Genomic DNA, 25,346 nt, shown 5'->3' with positions numbered 1-25,346 from the left:
CACCTACAATGTCTAACACAAGTGGAATAGCAAGGGGCCTGTGCTGAGGTAGTAAAAGGAAGTCTCTGAGCCTTTTCTTAGATTCTGAATAATCTTGGCTCTCCCAGTGGAAATGCTCCCTCATGGTATGCAGAGTTTCCCCAAAAGAATAATCCTCAAGAGGAGAGGCTGAAGGGATAGATTCTTCAGCATCAGAATCCTCATAGGGAGGAAGAGAATATTCCTGATCAGAGGAGGAATCAGAAGAAATGGAAACCTGATCCTGATCTGAAGACTCGTATTCTGTTTCTTGCCTAGGCCTCTTATCAGGAGGGGGATGGGAACCCCTGATCAAAGTAATTAGGTCTTCGGCCATTTTGAGCATCTGTTTTTGAGGCATGGAGGCCTGTCCATGGGGCTGTTGTACTTGTTTCTTTGTCTTTAGAGGTGCTTTAGTCTTTGCCTTTGAAGCTGAAGTCGTTTTAACATATAACTGTGTAGGCCTGAAAACAACCTCAGAAGCCGATGCCTGCTCAGCAGCTCCGGACCCATCTGAGGGAATAGTTTCCGAGGCTCCAATACCTTGAGCTTCCAGCGGCCTAGTCATCTCCACGTGGGAGTTGGAAGCGGCCTGCGGCTCTAAAGTAGCAGGCGTCAGGGGCTGGGAAAGCGCCTCACTGAGAACCCGCGAACCGGCGACTGGCTTAAAAGAAGCCTCATCAGTTTTGGACCTCGGATGCCTGTCCTTTTCTTTGCGTTTCTTTTGAATTGCAGTAGTCGGATGGCTATCAGACATCATGTAATTAAATCTTCTGCCAAAATAGTGAAATGCAAAATCGTACCAATGCTTAATAGTGCATTGGTTAAATCTAGCACAAAACCGACAATTAGCAACATTGTGGTCAGGGCTTAGGCAAGGAATACAGTAAGAATGGAAGTCCTTATGAGGTATTTGCTTCCCACAAGAAATACAATTATTAACTTTTTCTGACATCGGTCTGGAGCAAGAAAAATGTTTCTCTAACGGGGTACTTAGCTTTTAATGAAGACTTTGGATTTGAAATTCAAACACAAAAAACTCAGGAGTCGGCCGACCGGCACTTGCGAACTGCTTTTGCTTTGGGCACCGCGCGGCAAGAAAGACAGAAGAAAATGGCGTCGGCTGCATCTTTTATACCCCTGACGCACTGACGTCAGGGAGGAGGTGACAGCAACCGACGCCGGACCTAGACTTTGGAATTCAGGCCGACTGCAGGTAACCTGCCAGCAGGATAACCCAATTGTAATGACTGCAACAGTGAAACACTATGAACATCTGCTTAGATTACAGTACTGCAAATAAAACATTTCAAAGTGCTTTAAATGACTATATGCTAGTAACAAAAATGAATTAGTCTTTCAATATCCATTTTCATTTCTAGTTTAAAAACCTATGTTGTATACTTTATAAAAACACAGTGAATGCTTATTTGTTATAAATATCAATATCAGCACAAATTTAAATTTGGCATTAACTATCCTCTTTACAATCACTATCATTTCTACAACTTTTAAAACACATTTTTTATAAGAAAAATAACCACATTAATTCATCTCAGCCTGCATTCCATCCTGTGCAGATAACTTTAGTATTAAATATTGTGACTATTCCACTTACAATTATACCCTGAAAGGAAAAGTATTTAGAGCTCAACATGCTAAGTTTTGTCTGCGAGCTAACTCAATAAAAGCAGGTTTCTGAACAATGCGAAAGATGTATGTACATCTTTCTACACTCCATCAAGGCATAAGTTAAAGGTCTGAAAACTTAGTCTCATGAATGGATGCAGACAGTGTGACTCTGATATTAACTCAGAGCGAAGGAATGCAGAACCTACAATTCAGTGCTGAACAAGGGAAGCTGCACAGCTCTGGTCCAAACACTACTGCTCAACAACTGCGGTCTTTTTCAATGTTCTTTGTATTATGGTGTGTGATGCAAACCTCTCATTTGTTGCAGACATTCTGAGCTCTTCTGGAATACAAATGGCATTACATGCATCATGTAAAACCAAATATTCTTCTCTTGTATAAAGCAAATATCAAATAGGTTCCAGAAATGCGATATCAGGATATGCACAAAATTCTGACCTGCCAGAAATGAAAAAATCTGAACAAATTTCTTAATTTTAAAAGGCTTGTAGTCGCTATAAAGATGTGTAATGTAAACAAAGTGAACAGTCATCAACAATTTAAATTCTACTAATGTCTTCAGTTATATGGAAAAGGTAGAACACCATACTGCTGAACAGAGGAAATCTAAACTTGTACATCCACATATGGGTAAAATGTGAGTTTCTTCTTTGGCCACCTGTTGTATTTCACATTTTCAGATAAAAGTGGTGTACTATTTCAGACTTACATTTATCACTCCACTTAACCGTTTTCCCCTTCTTTTTCTGTGCTAGCAGTTTTATTTGAAAAATATATCTATTTCAAGTATGCAGAAGGAAGAAAGTCAAATGCAGCCCCAGACTTCCTTCTTTTTCCTTGCAAATATATTCTCCTTTACAGTATCTTCAGCTTCCACTAGGGAAATGCTTCAGTAGTTTGGCAGCCTGGAAGCTTGATGTCATCCACTGAATTTATCTTGAAGGAAACTTGATAAATTCAGACGTTTGTTTCTTGTCTGAGTCACACATTCTAGAAATGGCAGTGTTTTGTGTGGATCATATTTTGGGGACCAAAATTAAAAATCCTGAAGAATGCAGAAAAATCAGCAAAATCAAAAGGTTAATTCTAGGGTTAAGAACATAGATGGAGTAAATAAAATATACAAAGTGATGGCAAAAAAAAAAAAAAAATCAAAACATAAAAACAAAATGGGATAATTTTTTTAAACCCAATTAAACAAAATTTGTCCTCATCATGTTCTCTCTTCTCTTAAAAAAACTTCCACTTATTACAACAGCTGTCCTTCCATCTGAACAGCTGTGAATCCAAAAGTTAAGGATGCTTGCTGTCCAAAAGTTCTCAATCACCTGTGAATAAGAGAGATAGAGAATTTTTTTAGAATAAATAAAAAATCTTTGCTATTATGAATCAAGGAGACAGATACCAATATACACTAGCTTTGCAAATTTTAAGGTGAATATCTTCAGTTATCCACATAGCTGGGGTGCACTTTTGTTACAGAACACAGAAACTTCAACAGACCTGCACAAGACATTTCTACTGGTCCTACCATGTTCTATAAATGCTAGTAAAACACATATTTAATATAAAATCTATTAACCTTGTATCAAGATACTGAAGACAACTCCACAGCTTTGTGTCGGCTACTACAGAATATGGGAAAATAAGTCAGTCAAGGCTCAGTTCTACAAAACATACTTTGCTCAGCTCATATTAATGAGAAAAACCTGGGTGCTAAAACAAAGCACACTCAAAAGCACATTATTCTGTATGGTAAAGCTATCAATACCTTCCGATGTACCAAATTATTCCTACTATTTCCTCAATAAAACACCATCAGAATAAGATAAAATAATATTTTGTCAAATACAGGCATCTGAGAAAGAGTGGCTACAATGAACTAAGTTTGACTTAAAATACTTTCTATAATCCCTGTTAAAGGTACCAGTATACATTTAAGGAAAATTAGCCTGGAATGTTCTATACCAGGAGTAAATTGCAAAACGTAGTACACGTGTGTGCACACCTCCACACAGGTAAGCACACACATGCACTTTTGTCCACAGTCTGTCCAACAGTTCGGCTGAAACTTTCTTCAGTAACAGAACTATTTCAAATTACGACGGATTTATTTTAAAAAAGGGAGTGGCTACTTTCTATAATCCATATTACAGAAACCAGTTTATTTGTGTGTTCTAGTATAAACAGTAAAATGCAACTATACTATACTTATAAAGACACCCGCGCGCACACACACGCGCGCGCACACACTTTTTTGCCTTTAGAATATCCAATATCAAAATAATTCTTCTGAAATGTTCTTCAATAACTGAATTATTTACACTTTAATATTTTTTAAAAAGGAAGTGGTAAGTAAAGATGTTTAACTTATGGCAATAGCATGAAGAGATCCTTCAAACATTTAATTCACTACATTAGTTAACGGATTTAAATATTCTATTCTAGTTCAATAATTTACACAAAAAAAAAAAACATGATAGCAAAATATAAACAGTTTCTCCCATTAAAGCTGAACTTGTACATTGCAGGTCTGTCTGTCAAGCAGCTGAACTATTTTAGCATAAACACATGCATTCTGCAGTACATGTGTTATCTTCAGAGCATTAGAGGGTGAAATAAACATAAAGGTTAGCTATCAGTTTATGTCATTAGCAAGAACCATTCCCTATGGATTGTTTTAAGCAATCAGGTATTTTTTGTTTTGTTACTAGTTCGTCTTAAATCCTTATTTCCAACCACTGTCTACATATACTTTTCTGAGACTCAAAATTTAAACAGATTTTACAAAGCAAGAAAAGAGAATATAAGGCACCGCAGAGCTAACTAGCATGATCTAGGGGTGGCAGTTGCTTGCATTTGAAGTGGACATGCCTGTAGATATACATTAAATTTTTCCATTTACCCTAAAGCCTTTTCTTTGATTTACTTAAAAATAGTATCAGCTTAAGCAGTGCATATAAATAAACTACAAAAACTACAAATCTTGAAAAAAGTAGTCTATAAACATATAAGAATTAATTTAAAAATTAAAAGTAAAAAATTTACCCCTGAAGAGGATTAGAAAGACTTTAAAACACGAAACTTCATGGGCCTTCTAAAGGAGGCCTTAAGCAATGTTCATCCAAGTCAGAGAACATAGATTATAACTCTCAGTGGTGTGACTGGTTTGAAACTTGAATGCCATGGGTCAAAATGGTCAAGAAATATTGGACAGAAATGCATCTGAGAGTAAAGTCTTTACAACTACCTTACGAGTAAAAAGTGGGAGCAGTAATTTTTAACAAATTACATTGGGAAGAGATTAAAACCAAATTCACGATGTCAGCATAAGTAGCAAAGCTGAATTCAGCACAGCAAACATCAGGTGACTCAAGACTGGACCCCAAGTAACATACTACAAATGAACTATGGGAAAGACTACGTGGTTTTAGCAACCTCATCTGCAAAAGGAACGTGCTACTTCCTCATACTGAAAGCATGAAAAGTCTCTACAATAACAACGAAAGAGGCATTTGCACAGCTTGCTTACTAATCAAAAGAGCTCAGTAGAATAACACATGGCAGACATCTCAGTGGACTACTAAAATGCCTTCTTAAATGACATCTCTCTGGTAAGTAGAAAAGTGAGCATTTATATATTAAAATTCTGGGAAACTTGGACTATTAAAAAGCAATGGGCAATAATGGTGTTCTATCTAAAGATAAAAATTCCAGAAGAGAAACATACAAATATCTCAATGTTTATATACACCTTTAGTAAAGAATGACATTCTATTAAAACTATGCATCGTTATAAACCTATTAGCCTGATTTTATTAGAGTACAGTTGTGCAAGTCCTAATGTTCAAATTTCTTCACTGCTGCTAGAGCTTATGGGAAAGTGTGAAGTATAGATGCTGAAGCAAAAGCTGCTGAGAGGGAGCTCGAATCAGAATGTTGTACAAATAATGGAATATCTGAATTCCCTGAAGTCCGCAGAATGCTAAGGCCAGACATTTTGAAAAAAAAAAAACTTGGAGCTGTAGAAAGACCACAGGCAAAACAGAGAATTGATAATGACAAGAAGAAACAGAGAAACAAGTACAGTCCAAATAAACACTCAGTTGCCTATTTTTATGGAACACCAAATAAGGAGGTGAAAAATAAAGCAGTTATGACTTACCATAACGTTCCATCTGTATTGTTGATCCTCTTTCAGTCATTACGCATGGGTATCGGTTCTGAGCTCGGAACCGAGCCAGCCATTTTCCAAGCTCGCATCAGCTTCAAACTCTCAAGCCAAACTCTTACCCACAACCCCCCTTTCTCCCTGTTACCTCAGATTGAGTTTGCAAGTCAAAGAAGGTAGAGGCCACCTCTGGTCAAATAACCTAAGAGAACCGGATGGTGAGATCCACTAGAAATGATGGGGGGGGGGTCGTAATGACTGAACGAGGATCAACAATACAGATGGAACGTTACGGTAAGACATAACTTCTTTATCTGATATTGTTAATCCTAGTTCATTCCTTACGCATGGGACAGAGTCCCCAGCTACCTCTATTCCTGGGAGGCTCTCATGGAAGGACATTCCTGAGCACCATAGAACCGAAAGATGCTCTTCTCCTGGAGGCCAAATCCAATTTGTAATGATTGATGAAGGTATGAGGCGTAGCCCAAGCTGCAGCTGCACAGATGTCATGTAAAGAAGCTCTGGCATGGAAGGCAGCAGAAGTTGCCACCGACCTTGTTGAACGAGCTTTCATGGTAGTAGGCAACGAGATATTACGTTGTGTATAAATAAAGGTCACACAGTCCTTCAACCATCTAGCTAATGTGACCTTAGCAACAGCAGATCCTAAATCTAGGTCCAGAAAAGGCCAAAAATTACTGGTTAGATTTACAAAAGGGTTTAGTCCTGTTTAAGTAAAAATGGATTTGCCTGTGTATATCTAGGGTATGTAGGCAATACTCTCCTCTGTTTGAATGATTGGGAAAGAAAACTGGCAATTCAATGGCTTTATTAATGGACATTTCAGAGATCACTTTAGGCAGAAATGACGGATTAGTTCTCAGAGACACTATCTCTATGAAAAATCAAGTATAGACTCTTGATACATAAAGCTCGAAGTTTAGAAATACGTCTGGCAGAAGTAATAGCGACCAAAAACAAGGTTTTCCATGACAAATACTTGAGGTCACAAGAAGAGTCTGGTTCGAAAGGTGACATTGTCAGAGCTTGCAGAACTAATGATAAATCCCATGGTTGAATAGGTTCTCTAAAAGGTGGCTTCAGATGATTTACACCTTTTATAAAGATCTTGCACAATTTATGGGACATAAGAGAGGAATTTTGGACACCCTCATGAAAATTAGAAATTGCAGCCAAATGAACTCTAATGGTCGAGACATATAGACCCGACTGAAACAGGTTGGCCAGATAGTCTAGTATTATGGACACTAGTGCTGAAAAGGGGTCTACTTGTTTATCTTTCAGTCAACGGGTAAATCTTTTCCACTTGCTCAGATAAGTAATTCTAGTGGAAGACTTATGAGAAGCAATGAGAATATCCCGTAGTGGTAAAGAAAGATCATTCTGCTTATCAAATCAAGGGAAATGGAGTAGCCAAGCCGTGAGCTTCAGGATATTCAGGTTGGGATGAATCAGGTTCTGTGGGTGAGAGATCAACTCCGGGGTTAGATGGAGTATCCATGGTCGATCTAGTAGGTGAAGCCAAAGGAAGGGGAACCAAATCTGTCGAGGCCAATATGGTGCTATAAGGATCACCTTGCTCTTCAACCGACAGGCTTTCTTCAGAAACTGGGGAATGAGGGAAAAGGGTGGAAATGCATAAAGAAGACCCGAGGGCCAAATCGTGGACTAGAGCGTCCCTGGGTGACTGCCCCAGAGGGGGAATCAGGGTGAAGTAGTTGCTGCATTTGTAGTTGGTCAGGGATGCAAAGAGGTCGCAGCAAGGACTGCGCCAGTGGTGGAAGATCTCGGCCACTATCAAGGGATTCAGGGACCACTCATGAGGTTGAAGAATGCACCTGCTGAGTCTGTCTGCTATCACGTTGGAACTCCCGGGAATGTGTGTTGCTAGAAGAAAAAGCTTGGTAGCCTTCGCCCATTGCCATATCCTCATGGCCTCTCGACAAAGGGGGTAAGATTTGGTTCCACCTTGCTTGCTGATGTACAAGACCACCGCCATGTTGTTTGATTGAATCGCAATTGTCCCAGATGGCAGCAGGGGATGGAATGCTTGCAACGCCAGAAGCACCACCCTCAGCTCTAGAACATTTATATGCAGATGGGCCTCCAGTTCGGACCAAGTGCCTTGGACTGTCTGCCCCTGACATAGCCCCCCCACCCCATCAGGGAGGTGTCCGTGGTCACTGTGGCCTTGGGTTGCTGGGGGAAGAAGGGGCAAGACTATTGTGAGAGATTGAGTGTCATCCACCAATTTAAATCCTGTTTGCACCTGTGGGTTACTCGAATCATGGCTGAAAGAGGATGCTGAAAAGGATATCATTGGGTGAGCAGTAGCCATTGTAGAAGCCTCATGTGAAACCTGGCTAGGGGAACAATGGTGATGGAGGCTGCCATGGAACCCAATAGCTGTAGAACCGAGTGAGCCGTGGATTTTTCCTTTGAAAGGATTGGAATTAGTTGTTGCTTTATCCTTAGAATTTTGTGCTCTGGAATAGCAGCTCTGCAGTTTTTTTGTGTCCAAGATAATGCCTATCAATTCTGTCGACTGAGATGGGGTGAGATTGGACTTCTGCCAGTTTATGGTTGCGCCTAGCCTTTGAGCAGTGAGGAGAGAGTATGCCAAGGCTTTTTCCAGTAGATGTCTGGTGGGGGCAAAAATTAGCCAGTCGTCTAGATATGGAAACACCTGGAATCCTTGAAGTCGCAAGTGAGCTGTGACAACTGCCATGCACTTTGTGAACACTCTGAGGGCTGCAGAGAGTCTGAAGGGCAGTACTCTGAACTGGTAGTGACTGGCTCCCGCACGGAAGCGCAGAAATCTTCTTGATGGCCTGTCCACCTTTATGTGGTAGTACGCATCTTGAAGATCTATAGAGCACATCCAATCGTCTTTTTCCAAAAGTGAGAGGATAGACTGTATTGTGACCATCCGGAATTTTTGTACTCTCACAAACTTGTTTAATACACTCAGATCCAAAATTGGTTTCCAGTCCCCGGTTTTCTTTGGCACCAAAAATAGTCTTTAGCAGAATCCAGATTCTATCTGGTCTGGAGGGACTATCTGGATAACTCTCTTTCTTAGCAGCTTTTCTATCTCTAGTGCTGCTTCTTCCCTTTGACTGGGTGGAACATTGGGAAGATTTTTTGAAAGGACGGGACAAAGATCGAAGGGGATATGATACCCTCTGGTTATAATCCTCTGTACCCAGGAATCGGTGGTGATGGTTAGCCAGGCAGAAGGGTACAAGGAGAAACGTCTCCCAGCCACCTCCAGAGGAAAGGAGTTGGGCCGCTCTTCAGGAGTGTTGGTAGGATTGACCAGGGAAAGAATCCCTGGAACCCTGGTTACGTGGACCCCCTCTGCCCAGAAAGGAGCATCGTCCATGTGAGTTTCCACCTCTGCCTCTGGGGGAGAACTCGGCCTGTGTGTCACAAAAAGGACCCTGAGATTTCTAGAACCATATCTTCCCACTCTTTTGGTTTCGAGAAAGCACATTAAGGGGAAGAATAATGGACACCTACGTTAGAAAGGATCTTACCGTCCTGTTCACATCTGGCCAGTGTGCTTTTAACTTTGGGCCCAAACAACAAGGAGGCCTCAATGGGGGCATTAAGAAAAGAAAACTTAAAGGCTTCCGCGAAGTTGCACAAGTGCATCCAGGCGTGTCGTCTCGAGACCGCAGCTGAACCCGCTGCTCCTTCTGATGCGTGGCATATCAGTCACATAGAGGAGTTAGATATAGACTCAATGGTGGCCAGCTGAGAGGCCACTGTCACGGACGTCATCAGACACGGCACCAGCCAAGGTTTCAGATAGCTCAGAAACCAGATCCCTTTGAAGCCTGGTAAAATGTTCCATATAATTCAGGGACCTGATAGCAAAGGTCGCTTTAGCAAAGGTGCGCTTCCCTATCCTGTCCAGGGCCCAGGACTCTCTGTTAGGTGGATGGACAGTCTGACTTTCTTCTTCTGACAGATCCTTTTTTGTTGCGGTCGCCACCACCAAAGCATCCACAGGAAGAACTTTGGACTAATGGGGATCTGAAGCAGGAGGGGACAAGACCTTATCTGGCTTCCAGGGAATAGCTTAGATGGTATCAGGAGCCTTCCAAGCGTGCTGCACGATGAGCCGGACAAGTTCATCGGCAGGTGGAGTAACCCAGGAGGTAGGAGGCCAGGCGCAAAAGGCCTGAAGGAACACAGATTCCTCAGAGGTCGGATTAGAGGCCTGCCAGTCACCTCTCTGTTTCAGGATTTCGAGGATATCACCAAAGGATACCTCAGAGGGTGACCGAGGGGATTCTCCCCCTCATCGAAATCTGTGTCTTCGCTGAGGGACTCCTCTGTGGAGCCCATGTGCTTCCTCTTACACAAACACTTTCGGTGGACCTCCTCAGCGGGAGAAGCTGGAGAAGACAACGGAAAAGGGGATTCCTGAGGGAATATGTCCTGCGGCCCTTGCACCTGGTGTCTGCTAGATGCGACTTGTGAAACCAGTGTACCAGAGGAGGGTGGAGGTATAGACAGTCCGGTATCGCCAGCAGCAGCGAAAGCCTTCTCCATCAGTTGGAAGGCTGGTCCACCCGAAGAGGAGTGTATGTCTAGGATAGGGGTCACCCCTCCCCTAAGTGGCTCAACCTGCCGACCCAGAGTCCCTGGATGGCTGTGGAGCAGCAAGCTATGCGTGTCACAGCTGACATTCTGGGTCGTAGCAAAACTTTCCTGCCACAAAGGCAACTGTGGTTCCTTAGTGAGATCCACAAAGGGAACCGCAGAAGGGGAAGACTGTGCTATATCCATGGACTTCACAGGCAATGAAGGAGGAGAATAAGAAGGGGTCTTTGGAGATGGGTAATCACCTCCCAAGGAAGGATAGTTCCTGAGGGGTGGGATACCTCTGGCCAAGAGTACCTGGTCCACAAGACGCAACACATCATGTTCGGAAAGGCTTCTAGTGAACCTCACAGAGACTGAGGGAGAAACAGGCCTGTCCACAGAAGAGGCAGACTCTGTGCCCATCTCATCTGACCGCACCAAGGACAACAGTGCCGAGAGAGACTGTACTACTGTTGTCTGCACTGAAGAAGTCATCGGTGCCAAGGTCATTGTCTGCACAGACACAGGGATCGGTGCCTAAGTGGTTGTCAGTGCTGAAGCTGGAACTGACAAAACTGGAGTCAACAATATAGGCGCTGGTTCTGAGGAAGATCTCGGAGCCGACGCGGTCAAGGTCTGCACCGACTGAATAGTCGGTGCCAATACAGTGATAATAGTCTGCACCAAGGAGCCCCTCGGTGCCAATATATAGAAGGCTGCAGGAGAAGACGGAGCTGAAATCACTAGCAGAGCTGAAGGCCTCGGTGCCGAAGGTCTAGGCACCGAAAGCACTGGGGCTGACAGAGAGCTCCAGAGATGAAACTTTAGCCTTTTTAGGTTTTGGTTGGTGGGAGTCCCCAGCCGGGGATGAAGGCAAAGATTTAGCCTTAGTAGGAACATCCATTTTCTTATGGGCTCTAGGAGGGGTTGAGACCTCCGACCCAGAAATAGCCTCTGAAAAGGGAGATAAGTCCCTTCAGTATCAGCTTGTTTTTCCTTTCCAACAATGTTCTATTAGAAAAGTTCCCACAAATATTACAGGGTGGGTCAATAGAACAAATGGGAAGGTCCCAAACAATAAACACACAAAGAATGTGCATCAGAAGTAAGCAGTTTGTGTCCACAATCAGAACACCTCTTAAACCCCGGACTACCTTTTTTATCTGCCATGACAGCAAATTAATTAATAGAAAAGTACCAACAATGGTACAAGAGAGTACCCGAAGGTATGAGAGAAAAGGGAAAAAGATTACCAACGATGGTAAAGAGAGAGTACCTCGCGGTAAAAGTAGTAAAGAAAAGCAGAAAAACCTGAAGAAAATATGAACGCCAGATGCGACAGGGTAAGAGGCAATAAAATATGAACTTTTCTGACAGAAAAGTAATCTGTAAAGCAATTAAACAATTGACTGTACTTAGCTCAAGAGAAGTAGATTTACACGACCGGATGGCAATGCGGCAAACGAAATCTGAGGTAACGGGAAGATGGGGATTGTGTGTAAGAGTTTAGCTCGAGAGTTGAAGCTGACGCAAGCTTGGAAAATGGCCGGCTCGGTTCCGAGCTCAGAACAGATACCATGTGTAAGGAATGAATGAGGATTAACAATATCAGATCAAGAGCTTGCAACTACAAAACCCCTCCTTGCGGAAGTAACCACCACCAAAAACATTTTCTACGATGAGCTTCAAGTCAGAAGTAACTGAAGGTTTAAAGGGAGGACCTGCAAGAACCTCCAAAACTAAATCCTAGGGAGGAACAGGATCCCGAACTTTGGGTAAAAGCAAAAGGTTAACCTTAAGGAATGCCTTGGAAATCTTGAGGGAAGCCAGAGACACATTTTCCCTGCCAACATGAAAGTTAGAGATGGCTGCCAATTGCACCATTAATAGTTGGAAAACTGGAACCTGACTGAAACAACTCAGTGAAAATCCAAAATGGATTCCAAAGGGGCAGAGAAAGGAGCGAGTCCCTGAGATTCTGCCTACAGGACAAACTTTCTCCATTTACTGGTATACACTTCTAGCAGACAGTTTTTGACATGAAGACAATATGTGAACAGCAGCCTTTAAAAGGTTGGGATTTCTGGTCATCAAGGGAACTTGAGGCACTTAAGGTGCGGGATCCAGACCCATTAGATGAGAAATGAGTTCTAAAATGGGATCCAGTACCCAAAAGGGTGTACTTCAGAAGAGGCCAAAGGATGGGAAACCACACCTGAGGAGGCCAAAGGGGGCAATGGTATATCATGGCAGATCTGCAGAGGGCTGCCTTCTGAAGAAACTTTACCATCAAATGGACTAGGGGATAAGCATAAAGAAGCCCCCAGGGCCACGCAAACATCAGCGTCTCCCTGGGTGACTGTCCAGGAGGGGGAACTATGGTGTAACAGTTGCTGCATTTGGTGTTGGATGGAGAGGCAAATATTTAACGACACAGAGCGTCTCAGTGCCTAGAAAACCAAGCTGCAACCCTTGGACTTAGGGGCCACTTGTGAGGCAGCAGAATGTACCTGCTGAGGCTGTTGGCCAGAATGTTGGATTTCCCCAGGATGTTTGTTGCCACCAGAAACCTACGAAAAGAAACTGCCCAATATCAAACTCTCATGACCTCTCGAAAGAGGATACAAATGTGTTCTCCCAGTCTGCTGAGATACCACACAACAGACATATTGTCTGTCTGTATAGCAATCATACCTTTAGGAAGGGTGTCCTGACAGCCTGCAATGCAAGGACGACTCCTCTCAACTCCAGAGCACTAATGTTTATGTGAGCCTTCAAAAATGTCCAGGACCTCTGAACCGTCCTCCGTTCGAAATGCCCTTCTGCCCCAGGAGGAAGGCATCTGTGGTGATTGTGGCTGAGGAAGGTGGAAGAACAAATGATCTCCATTGGTTATTAAAGCAGACTGCAACCAACGAATCTGGTCTTGACACACCATCAGCTGTACTGGAAAAGCCAATGGATAGGTCAGGAAAGACCATTATGGATGTTGTCATACTACCTACAAGTTACATAACAGCAGGCTTCAGGGTTGCAAGCATCGACAAGGCCTGAGAAAGTGCAGTTGTGTACATTTACTGTAAATGTAGATGTTAGCCCAACTACCAAAGTAAAAATCTCCCTCCTCCTAAGGCTGGTAGACACCCTACCCTGACGTCAATATGTTTGGGTATAAAGGGAGCCAGACAATGCCATTACATCAGTTTTTTCTTGTTCCTTAGAAGGTAGGAGCCCCCAGGATGAAGCACAAGCAAGGGACAAAGGCAGGAAAAAAGGGGTCTGCAGGGTAATCACCCAGGAGGTCCTCTGGATAGTGCAGAACATAGAAGCAGACTACTAAAGTAAAAAGGGGAATGGAGGGAGGGGAAAGACAACTGCCACACTGAATACACTCGAACATCTACATTTATGGTAAGTGTACATACAGTGCAATGAAAGTATTTGCCCCTTCCTGATTTCTTATTTTTTTGCACGTTTGTCACACTTAAATGTTTCAGATCATCAAACAAATGTAAATATTAGACAAAGATAACCCAAGTAAATACAAAATGCAGTTTTTAAGCAAAGATTTTATTTATTAAGGAAAAAAACTCTCCAAACCTACATGGCCCTATGTGAAAAAGTAACTGCTCCCTAAACCTAATAACTGGTTGTGCCACCCTTAGCAGCAACAACTGCAATCAAGCATTTGTGATAACTGGCAAGGAGTCTTTCACATCGCTGTTCAGGAATTTTGGCCCACTCTTCTTTGCAGAATTGTTTTAATTCAGCCATATTGGAGGGTTTCCGAGCATGAACCGCCTTTTTAAGGTCATGCTACAGCATCTCAATTGGATTCAAGTCCAGACTTTGACAAGGCACTCCAAAACCTTAATTTAGTTTTTTTAAGCCATTCAGAGGTGGACTTGCTGGTATGTTTTGGGTCATTGTCCTGCTGCAGAATTCAAGTGCGCTTCAGCTTGAGGTTGCGAACTGATGGCCGGAAATTTTCCTTCAGGATATTTTGGTAGAGAGCAGAATTCATGGCTCCATCAATCACAGCAAGTCGTCCAGGTCCAGAAGCAGCAAAGCAGCCCCAGACCATCACACTACCACCACCATGTTTGACTGTTGGCATGATGTTCTTTTTCTGAAATGCTGTGTTACTTTTACACCAGATGTACTTTTACACCAAATACAAAAAAAAAAAAAAAAAAAATACAAAAAAAAAAAAACTTTTACACCAGATGTAACGGGATGCACACCTCCCAAAAAGTTCAACTTTTGTTTAGTCAGTCCACAGAATATTTTCCAAAAAGTCTTGGGGATCATCAATATTTTTTTTGGCAAAAGTGAGACAAGCCTTTATGTTCTTTTTGGTCTGTAGTGGTTTTCGCATTGGAACTCTGCCATGCATGCCATTTTTGCCCAGTCTCTTTCTTATGGTTGAGTCATGAACACTGACCTTAACTGAGGCAAGTGAGTCCTGCAGTTCTTTAGATGTTGTTCTGGGTTCTTTTGTGACCTCTTGGATGAGTCGTCGCTGTGCTCTTGGGGTAATTATTGTAGGCCGGACACTCCTGGGAAGGTTCACCAATGTTCCATGTTTTCTCCATTTGTGGATAACGGCTCTCACCATGGTTCGCTGGAGTCCCAAAGCTTTAGAAATGGCTCTGTAACCTTTTCCAGACTGACAGATGTCAATTACTTTGTTTCTCATCTGTTCCGGAATTTCTTTAGATCGCGGCACAATGTCTTCCTTTTTGGGATCTTTTGGCCTACTTCACTTTGTCTGATAGGTTCTATTTAAGTGATCTCTTGATTCAACAGGTCTGGCATTAATCAGGCCTGGGTGTGGCTAGTGAAATTGAACTCAGCGTTCCCAAAAATGTAATTAACCACAGTTACTTCATGATTTAACAAGGGGGCAATTACTTTTTCACACAGAGCCATGTAGGTTTGGATAGTTTTTTTCCTTAATAAATAAAATCATCACTTAAAAACTGCATTTTGTGTTTACTTGGGTTATCTTTGTCCAATATTTGTCTAATATTTAAATTTGTTTGATGATCTGAAACATTTAAGTGCGTCAAACATGCAAAAAAAAATAAGAAATCAGGAAGGGGGAAATACTTTTTCATTGCACTATAACTGTACTATGTTCTTCGTGTTTCACTGCTGCAGTCCTGACTTGTGGGATGATTCTCAAAGCTGAGATGACGGAAGAAGGTAGATTATGGAGGAGAGAGGATGCCCTGCAAGATGGCAGTTGCAAATCCTGACCTAGACTTGGAGAAGGCTAATAAGTGGTAGTGTTTGGTAAAGTTATGCACAGATGACCAGTTAGCAGCTTCCAAAATATCTTTGGTAGGCACTCCTTTCAGGAGGACAGCAGAGGTAGAAGTGACCCTAGTAGAGTTTTTACAGTTTCAGGAGGCTTCTTGCCATGATGGCTGTAACAAAAGGAAATATGGTGGGAGATTCACTTGGAATAGTCTGTTTGGAGACTGGTTTTTCTTCAGAGCCAGTGGCAAAGGACACGGAGCTGGTATAAGATTTAGTTCTGCCAAGATTAGTAGCAAAGTTGTCTGTGCACATTCAAAGAGTGAAGGATTCTTTCACCCCTGTTCCGAGGCTTGGGGAAGAAAGTGGGCAAGTGTATGGCTTGATTCAAGGATGTGTCTGTGACTACCTTGGGCATAAAGGATGAATTAGTCCTGAGTAATACTCTGTCTGGGTGGAATATGAGAAATGGTTCCACCATCATGACAGCTTGTAGCTCAGATACCCTTTTAGATGAGGTGATGGCCAATAAATTGCAGTCTTCCAGGTTAGAAATTTCAAATCAGCATAAGCTGCCAGTTCAGAGGGTGTTAGTGTCAGTTTTTCTACAACAAAATTGAAGTCCCATGGAGGTGTGGGTTGTCCAGGTCTTCTAGCCTCTTTGAGAATGTCTTGAACTTGTCTTCTTAGGGTGACCTCAGTAGTATTTTGTGGAATTATCCAAACTGAGTGTTGGAGAGTCTGTAGGTTGGGATGCACAAACCTCCCCTTGTCCCAAGTCAGAAGGTCCACACACTGAGGAAACTACCACGTTTTTTCATTGGTTAAACTCAGTAGCAAACAATGCAGTGCTGCCTCGGCCAGTCTGGGGCTATAAGGATAACCCTTGAGCCTTCTTTCCCATATTTTAGGCAGACCCTTGGAAGAAGAGACAGGGGAGGGAACACAAAGGAACAGGTGGCGCCAAAGGAAGGAGAATGCATCTGTCCTCCAAGGCTGTGGGAAGTTTGCTCCTGTAACACAATCTTTTCAGTTGAGCACTTTCTTTGGTGGTAAAGAGGTCTATCTGTGGGGATCCCCATTTCTGGCCAATGCTGAAAAATGTTTCCTGATGCAGATGCCATTAATGGGGACCCATCAAGTTCCTGCTGAGATGATCTGCTAGAGTGTTCAGAGTCCCTAGCAGGTATTGTGCCATGAGGTGCAGCCCCAGAGAGTGAGCTGTCTCCCAGACCTGCTTCTCTAGTCAACAAAGGCAGTAAGAGTACGTGCCCCCTTGTTTATGTACCACATAAATGTGATGTCTGTTTTGACAAGCAGGACCCCTGGTTTCCACAGATTTTTGAAAGCCACTAGGCCATTTTGAACTGCAATCACTTGTTTTAATTTATGTGGTTGTGTCTGAACTGATCTTCCTATCAGCCTGTGACTGAAAGTGCTGGAAATAAGCCCCCAGGCTCTCTCCAAAGCATCTGTGGCTAAAGTTTGGCCCTGAGCGATGAACCTGAAGGGAAGACCCTGGTTCTGGGCACATGCCTGTGTCCACCATGCAAATTCCTCCTTGAGACAAGGGATCAATGGAATTTGTTTCCATGGACTGTGAGTGCTGGCACCACAGATTCTTGAGGTACCACTGGAGCTTCCTCATGTGTAGTCTGGCCAGAGGAAGTATGAAGATACAAGATGCCATGTAGCCTAATGCTCTAAGAAATTCCCTGGCTGAGGGGTATTGACACTGCAAAATGTTTTGGAAATATTGTGTCAAGAAGGAGACCTTTTCCTGAGGGAGGAAGGCCTTTTGAAGGGAAGAATCCAGAACAGCCCCCAGGAAAACTATCCTGGTGGGTGGGTCTGAGTTGGATTTGTGAATACTTGTGAACCCCAAAGAGGTAAGGAGGGTCTGAGCAAAGGCCAGATCCTTGAGGAACTTTGACTGACTTGTGCCTTGAATGATGCAGTTGTCCAGATAGGGGTAAAATTTGGATCCCTCTTGTTTTGCAGAAGGCAATCACAGGAAACCCTGGGAGCAGTAGACAAGCCAAATGGCAGTGTAGATAACTGAAAGTGACTGGTACCTGCCCTGCAGCAAAGAAAACTTCTGCAAGATTTCTCTAAGGGATTATACAATTAAGCTTCTTTTAGGTCCAAGGTGACAATTAAGACCTGAGGGGCTATAGTGGGGAGAAGTTTTTGAAGAGTCAACATTCTGACTTTTGGTACCAGCAGGGACTGTGTGGGGTGGACAGGTCTAGGATAAGGTTCCAACAGCCCTCCTTTCTGGAAACCAGGAACAGCTTGGAGTACAATCATTTCCCTATATGATCTGGGACTGGTTCCACTGAGCCCTGTAAGCATATGTTGTGAATTTGAGAAACAGCTTCCACTCTGATTTTGAACATCTGGGTAACTGGATTATCATTAATGCCTCTTTGAAAGTGAACTTGTAACCATCTGAGATAACCTTCAAAACTCACTTGGCTGAAGTAATGAGGGACCAGTTTTCTTTGAACAGGGATAGATAGCCTTCTTCCTATTTTTTCTGGAGAGGGTAGGGGAAAGAGTCAATGCTGCTCTCTGCCAGGGCCCTGTGGCCTAGAATTCCCCTGCCTGGGGGTTCCTGAGGACCACTACCTAGGCCTTTGCGATTACTGCTGCTTTTGAGGCCTTGCCCTCCAAGGCTTCCTCTGGCCGCCTTTTGATTGAGGGGAAAGGACCAGTGTTTAGGGGAAAATTCCTACTAAACCTAGGAGGTTGAACTTGGAAGAAGTCCTTAACAGTTTGCATAGACTTTGATTTATTTTCCACGTTTTTCAGCACAGCCTCAGCCTTTGGCACAAAAAGAAAGTCCTTTCCCAGGGGTGCATCCAGAAGTTTGGATTTGATATGGTCTGGCAAGGTCTGTTCCCTAAGCCAAGCACGTCTTCTAACGACAGAGCCAGAAACTGCAGCTCGGCTAGAAGCCACATTCACATCGTAGTCACAGTGTAAAGAGTAATTAGTCAGCAGGGAGCTGAAATTGCAAAGGTCCAACAATTCTTTAGACAAGTTTTTGTCCTCCTGGAAGGAAATCGTTTGTTTCATTTTACTTATTATAAGGGCACTCATGGCTAGGGTAGCAGAGGTGTAGACTTTTTTTTTTTTTTTTTTAAACAACCCTATCAAGGGGCCTGCTTTCCTTGTCAGTAGGTAAAGGATTCTTAGAAGAGCTGACTTTTGCTTTCTTGGGACATGGAGTGACAACCTCAGGGTCAGCATAGCCAAAGGTTTGTGTTCTGGGAGGTCAAAGAAATCCCTTGCAGGTAATCTTGTGCTTCCCATTGGAAATGTTCCCTCATGGCATAGAGTATTCCCCCAAAAGTGATGTCTTTGGGAGGTGAAGCTGATGGCAGATTCTCTACAGAATATGAATCCTCAAAGGAAGTAAGGTAGGGTCCCACCTCAAAGACAGACCCCTCCTGGTCAAAATCCTCATCTGAATCAGGAGGCCAGAGTAGGATCCCTCTTCCTTTTCCTTGGGGAAGGCACCAAAGGGTGTTGCCTAGCTCTAACTAAAGAGATGAAGTCTTCAGTTAACTTGACCAGGTTTTGCTGATAACCTGCTGAGTGGGAGACAGTAGACCTAGGCACAGGACCCGAGGTAGAACTCTTCTTACACACAGCTTTAGCTTTGGGCTTAGGTGCATCTGCCATCCTGATGCCAGCCTCTTTGTAAGGCAGAACTGATGCAGGCTGACACCTCGAAGGAACGTCGCCGGTACAAAATCACTTGTTGGAAGCAGAGGATTGCTGAGCAACTCCAGACTCAAGTGATGAAGTGAAAGCCAAGGCCTGTGTAGAAGCTGAGGGACCTGACAACATGTCGGACTCTATAAGGGTCTTGACAGAGGCCTGCACTACCATCTCTGTCACAGAAGGGGGTTGAGAAAGCATCTCACCATGCTCTGCTACAATGAGACTTGGGGGACTGGCCGACTGTGAATGGTTGTCTGAGGCCCTAAGCCTAGGTCTTTTTTGCCTTTGTTATGCTTAAGGAGCTCAACCTCAGGACAACCAGCAGACACCATTGAACGATGCAAGGAAGATTGCAAACTAAGATGCCTAGCTAAGACTTTGGCCTTATGCCCGATAGTCCTAGGATTGGAACAGGCACACAAATGACAACTACGGATTTTGGGATCTAAACAGGTGACACAAAGTATGAAAGTCTCTGTGTGGGATTTGCTTACCACAATAAAAACAACTGTTCATCTAATCTTACAGGAGTTAAATCAAGAAAAGAAAAGGAGTTCCCCAATGGGGTATTAGCTTTAGAAGACTTCTCTCTGGTGCGGATTGACCTATGCACTGAAACACTGCTTCAGGTTCCGATAGCAAGAAAAGACTGATGTAATGACATTGGCTGACTCCCTTTACACCCAACTGTACTGACATCAGGGAAGGGTGTCTGCCAGCCTTAGGAGGGTGATTTTTACTCTGCTAGTCGGGACGGCTAAGGGTGTCCACAAGTAGCAAATTCCACAAGTCAGAACCGGGACAATGAAACATGAAGAACTTCGAAGGCTGAACACTCTGGAACTTGGAAGCCTGGTGATTTGACTGACTACATCCAGGTGACAACTTATGACTTCTAAAACATGAACAGACTGAAGCCTTGTCTTGCGATAATTGACTGTAATGCCTAAGTAGATGCAAAGCTGGAGTAAAGTATCTCTGGCCATGATCAACGATGCTCTTCTTGGGGATCAGTGAGAAGCCAATCATCCAGGTACAGAAAGACCTGGGAATCCCCACAGCCAAGCTGCGACCACTGTCATGCGCTTGGTAAAGACCTGGTGGGCTGTGGTGAGACCAAATGGTACGTCTTTTAACTTTTAATGATTGGCCCCCAGCTGGAAGTGCACAAACCTCCTGGAGCAACTATCTTGATATGATGGAAAGTATCCCTTACATCTTTCGAGCACATCCAATCGTCTTTTCTCAGAAGAGGTAAAAATGGATTGTACTGTGACCATCAGGAACTTGGTCTTTTTCACAAACTGGTTTAGTCTACTTAAATCCAAAACTGACCTGAGGTCCTTAATCTTCTCTGGTACTAAAAAGAATCAGGAATAGATACCAGTTCCTTGCTGTTCCAGTGGGACTTCTTGGATGACTGTATACAAGAAACCTGTGACTCTCTACAGTTGCATGCAGTCTATGATCGAGTGGAATGTCTGAGAGATGCTTTTGATAAAGGTTAGGAACCTCTGAAAAGGGAATATAGTAACGTTTGGATAGGACTCAACACTCATGGGTCCAAGGTGATGGCCTCCCAAGCTTTTGAGTGAAGAGCTAAGTGACACCCTGATTGTCTCCAGAGTCAAGTCAGTCAGTAACCTTTTAGGGGTGCTGACAGGGCCCGCTGTAAAAAGCCCCATGGACCACTGATTCTGCAAACCACCTCTGCACTGCAAGCAGCATCTACTATCATTCACCCCCCCCCCAATCCTTGGGAGGAACCCACAGAAGGAGCATCCTTAGAAGTCCGCTGTGACTTTTTTCTGAAAAACAGGAGCTTAACCCCCTTCTGTGACTTTCTGAAAAAGAGAAGTTCACCACCACTCAGATTCTTTGAAAAGGTCCATTGAGGGGTGGCAAAGGGCACTTAATCTTTTCATCTTGCTCACTGCTTATTAGAGTATCCTAAACTTTCAGCTCAATGGCGGACAGCGTTTTCCCAATTTGATCACTCCTTGTGTATCCTTAAGTTTCAGCTCAAATAAGGAACAGCAATTAAAAGGAGCACTGACAAAAGACCCTTGAAGCAATCTGAAAAATTGTATAAATGCATCCAAGCATGGCGGCTCATGGCCAGATGTTCTGAATGCTCAATCAACTGCATTTGACGTAAGCCTCAAGGAAACACTAAGGATGGAATCAAGGTAGACAACAGAATCTCCATCGTGTGCAGTCTCTCTGGAGACTGCTGCATCTGGACACACGCCTTGACATTTCAGACATTAACTCACACTGAAGTCTTGTCAAGTGTTATAGATAAAATAAGAGCTCTCATCACAAAAGTTGCTGAGGCATAGGAGCAATTCCCTAAACAATCCAAAGCCATAGCCTCCTTGCTTGGGTGGGGTGGGACGGACTGAGGCGCTTTTCTGAGGAATCTCCTTCTTGGTGGAAACCACTACAACAGCACTGACGGCAAGACCCTTACTCCAATGCACATGGTCCTTGTGGGGAGCGAGGACCTTATCTGGCTTCTTGGGGATAAGGATCAATTGTGTTGCTTCCTTCCATGCTCTCTTGGACACATGGTCTATAAGAGGGTCCAGAGATGGAAACCACCCAAGGCAAGGATGGGCCTATGCTTATGCTGAAGGTCTCCAAAGATACAGAGTCCTTTGAAGAGGAAGCTTCAATGGCTTGGGCTCTGTGCTGGTGAAGCAACTCCAATAACTTGCCAAAAGAGGTGTCATCCTGTGGAAACATATGGGAATCATCTCCTTCCTCAAAGTCAGTATACTCAGTGAGATACTCCACTAGGGAGTCAAGGTGATTCCTCTTATACTTCCTCTTCCCTGAAACCTCCTGCTTCGGTGAAGCCAAGGGGGAAGGGGGAGAGTCAGATCTTACAAAAGGGGCAGGATGGAGATCCACCGACACAGGCTGTCCAGGAGCAGACTGAGGAGTGGTTGAAGGCACACATGAGAAGGGACACCTGCTGGAGAAACCTGACCCTTCTCTTGAGAAGAGTACATCCTCTCTACAACAAAGGCAGAGGCGAAAGCTGGCCTCTCCGGGAAGAGGGTCCCAGCACTTGAAGGTACTACAGACAGCCCTGATCCCAAGGGAGTCATGCCTAGCCCCAACACTGAAACTGGAGCTGACCTGTCCAAAGCTGAAGCTCCGAGTGGAAGAGATGATCCTGAAAGCAGGGATCATTGACCCCAACCCAGAAACTTCAGCCTCAAAACCAAGGCTCCAAGGTCCCAATGGCCCCAAAAGAGTTTGAGTTGAAGCAACCAAGGAACAAGCTGGAACAGAAGATGGCCAAGCCATCAAATATGACCCAGATGGTGGGAAAACAGCTGGGCCCAAACACCTCAGATCCAAAGAAGTTGAGGGAGAAAGCCAAAAAGATGGAGCAGAGGCTCCTGATACAGGACCTGGAAATGAAGTGATGAGACCTAATTGCATCTGCAAAAACGAAATCATCTGATCTGAATCAGAAGTTTTAATGTTGCCCATCAACCTCTACAGCCGATTGGACAATTCCACTGATGGGGCTTGGACAGCCTTTCAGATAACGAAAACCCCATCTGCTGGATTAGAGTTTGAGAGGCTCAATACAAAGGTGGGAAAGGGAAGGACTATGGAAATAGCTCTGGCGGAGTGGAAGCCAAGAGCTGTCCTAACAGAAGTGTCCTTGTTTAACAGAAAGGGCACTGATGACTCCACACCGGATCCAAAGACTTGTTGGTTATCATCACTGAGGGAAATCAGCTCTGAAGGGTTGGAGGTGATGTCAGTACCACAGCAACCAGGAAACATAAAAGTTGTGGGGTATTTGGGTGTAGTGATCCAGAGGAGGATGTACTGGGGACAGAAGACAATAAGGATCTCTTCTGATCCCCTTTAGAAGACCAGGGGTCTCAAAAATGGCACGTCTTGGATCTGACATTCAAATCTAAGGGAGAAGCTGCAAAAGGGACAGAAGAACCACCACCAGAGGGGAGAAGTCCCCTGAAGACCAACTTGGCCCTACATTCACCGATGGCCCTGGAAACAAACCCCTCATAGAAAGTGCACCCACAGTCAACGTGCAATTCTACCAGGCAAACACACTTAAGATGTGCAAAGAAAACTTGTACCTGCAGGCCACACACTTCAAGCCCTTATCCATACTAGATGCAGAACACAGACAAAACAAACTAAAAACATACTACACTAAACTCTACTAACAAAATACACCACCTAACAGATACCTAGTTAAAGCTAAGACGTAGAAAAAACAGTCCACCAGAAGGTGGGAAGTCCTAAGTGACGTCAAAGACAGTTACAAAACTGTCAACACAAACAAATGCACTTGACTACCCAAGGTGCACAAAAAAAAAAAAAAAAAAAAAAAAAAACACGATATCACCAGGGTAAGAGAAGTAAAATGTATAATTACAAAGGATAAACCAAGTGGAGCCAAGATCGAGCTGCTAACCAAAATGGTGGCAAAATAGATTTGAGGATTAGGATGAAGAGCAGGGAGTTGTGGGTAAGGGAGGTAGAGCCAAGCGAGTTTGAAGTCTGATGGAATTAGCTGGTGTCTGAACAGAGTCGGATCCAAAGAAAGATGGAGCAGGCATCGGATCTGGAGCTAGACACTTTGTGAACACTCTTGGTGCAGTGAGTAGTCCCAAAGGGTAAGGCAGAGAACTGTTATTGTGATCCAGACCCACAAAACCTTAAACATCTGATGCCTGAATGAACAGGGATGTGATAAACATTGTTTAAATCTAGTGTTTCAAGGAAACTTGAATGAGGAAGAAGACAGGTTGTGAAGTGGCATCACTCTGAATATGGATAATACCAAAAAACAGGTTTACGAAAGAAAGATAAAGCCAGAACCGGTATCCAAGCATTTTCTTTCTTTCGCACTAAAAGCAGCCTTGACTAAAAACCTTTCCTCATCTGGGAAGGAGGAACCAGTTCTATTACAACCTGGAACAGCAAGTGATGAAAGGTGGAAATAAAAGTATGGTCTATTGGATTAGGGATTACCCCCTAGAAAGGAGGAATTTCCTCCCACTGCCATCTGTAAGCATGATGAATGATGAATAATTTTCAGAATCCATTTGTCTGAAACAATCTGCTGCCAAAGAGAAAAAATGGAAAATCAGGCTTTCTGGAAAGGAAAGGGGGCTGCCAGTGTGGATGGTTGGTACAGGTCCTTTAAACAACCATTCTAACTTAGACTATCAGGGTTGGACAGTTCCAGAATTCTTTTTGGAATCCTCACCGCCACTTCTTAGGGTTCCAGAAATCTTTTTTTGGAAACTCCACCACTTCTTCATCTTAAACATTTGTTTACCTGCATTTTGCTTCTTTGTCAAAATTATATTAGTTGTTAGGAAATCCCTTAGAACCTCTGGAAAAAGAGGACTGAAATATTGTCGAGACTCCCTGCATCAATTTACTCATTTCATCACACTTTGGCCCCTCTGCTGCAGAGGTGATCAGAAACACCAAACCATTATCCAAAGGAGCATTTAAAACCTCATTAACTTCATCTGGGAGGTTCTTGGAATGAAGCCAGACAAACTTCCTCGAAACAGAACCAGTGGTCATATACACACTATAAACAATGAGCAGTGACATACACAACAGAACTAAGTTATTTAAAGCAGAGTCTTCCTCACAATAAGAAACAAAACATTTAGTCATAATTTCACAATTAGTAAAAAAGTTATGTACTTACCAAAAGACAGATCTGAGTTGTGCCATTACCAGAGTACTGGATAAAAGAGCTCTGACTAGTTCACTACCCACAATTGACTAACCTCAGATCGGGTTTGCTGACTACTGTAATGTGTGTGTGTGTGTGTGTGTGTGTGTGTGTGTGTGTGTGTGTGTGTGTGTG

General features: G+C 43.5%; 1 protein-coding gene across 1 annotated transcript in view; it reads right to left on the bottom strand.

Moving 5' to 3' along the window:
- Positions 1-1,383: 1,383 nt before the first annotated feature.
- LPCAT3 (lysophosphatidylcholine acyltransferase 3) overlaps positions 1,384-25,346 on the bottom strand; it is a 709,408-nt gene continuing 685,445 nt past the window's right edge. Inside the window, exon 13 of the mRNA XM_044079698.1 lies at positions 1,384-2,999. The gene's annotated coding sequence lies outside the window, so the exon portion shown is untranslated. The remainder of the gene's footprint in view (positions 3,000-25,346) is intronic.

This window comes from Protopterus annectens, chromosome 8.part0 (genome assembly GCF_019279795.1).
Source record: "Protopterus annectens isolate FY-2018-M chromosome 8.part0, PAN1.0, whole genome shotgun sequence".
Taxonomy (NCBI): Eukaryota; Metazoa; Chordata; order Ceratodontiformes; family Protopteridae; genus Protopterus; species Protopterus annectens.
The sequence above is the reverse complement of the archived record's forward strand: the minus strand, read 5'-3'. Positions and strand labels throughout refer to the sequence as shown.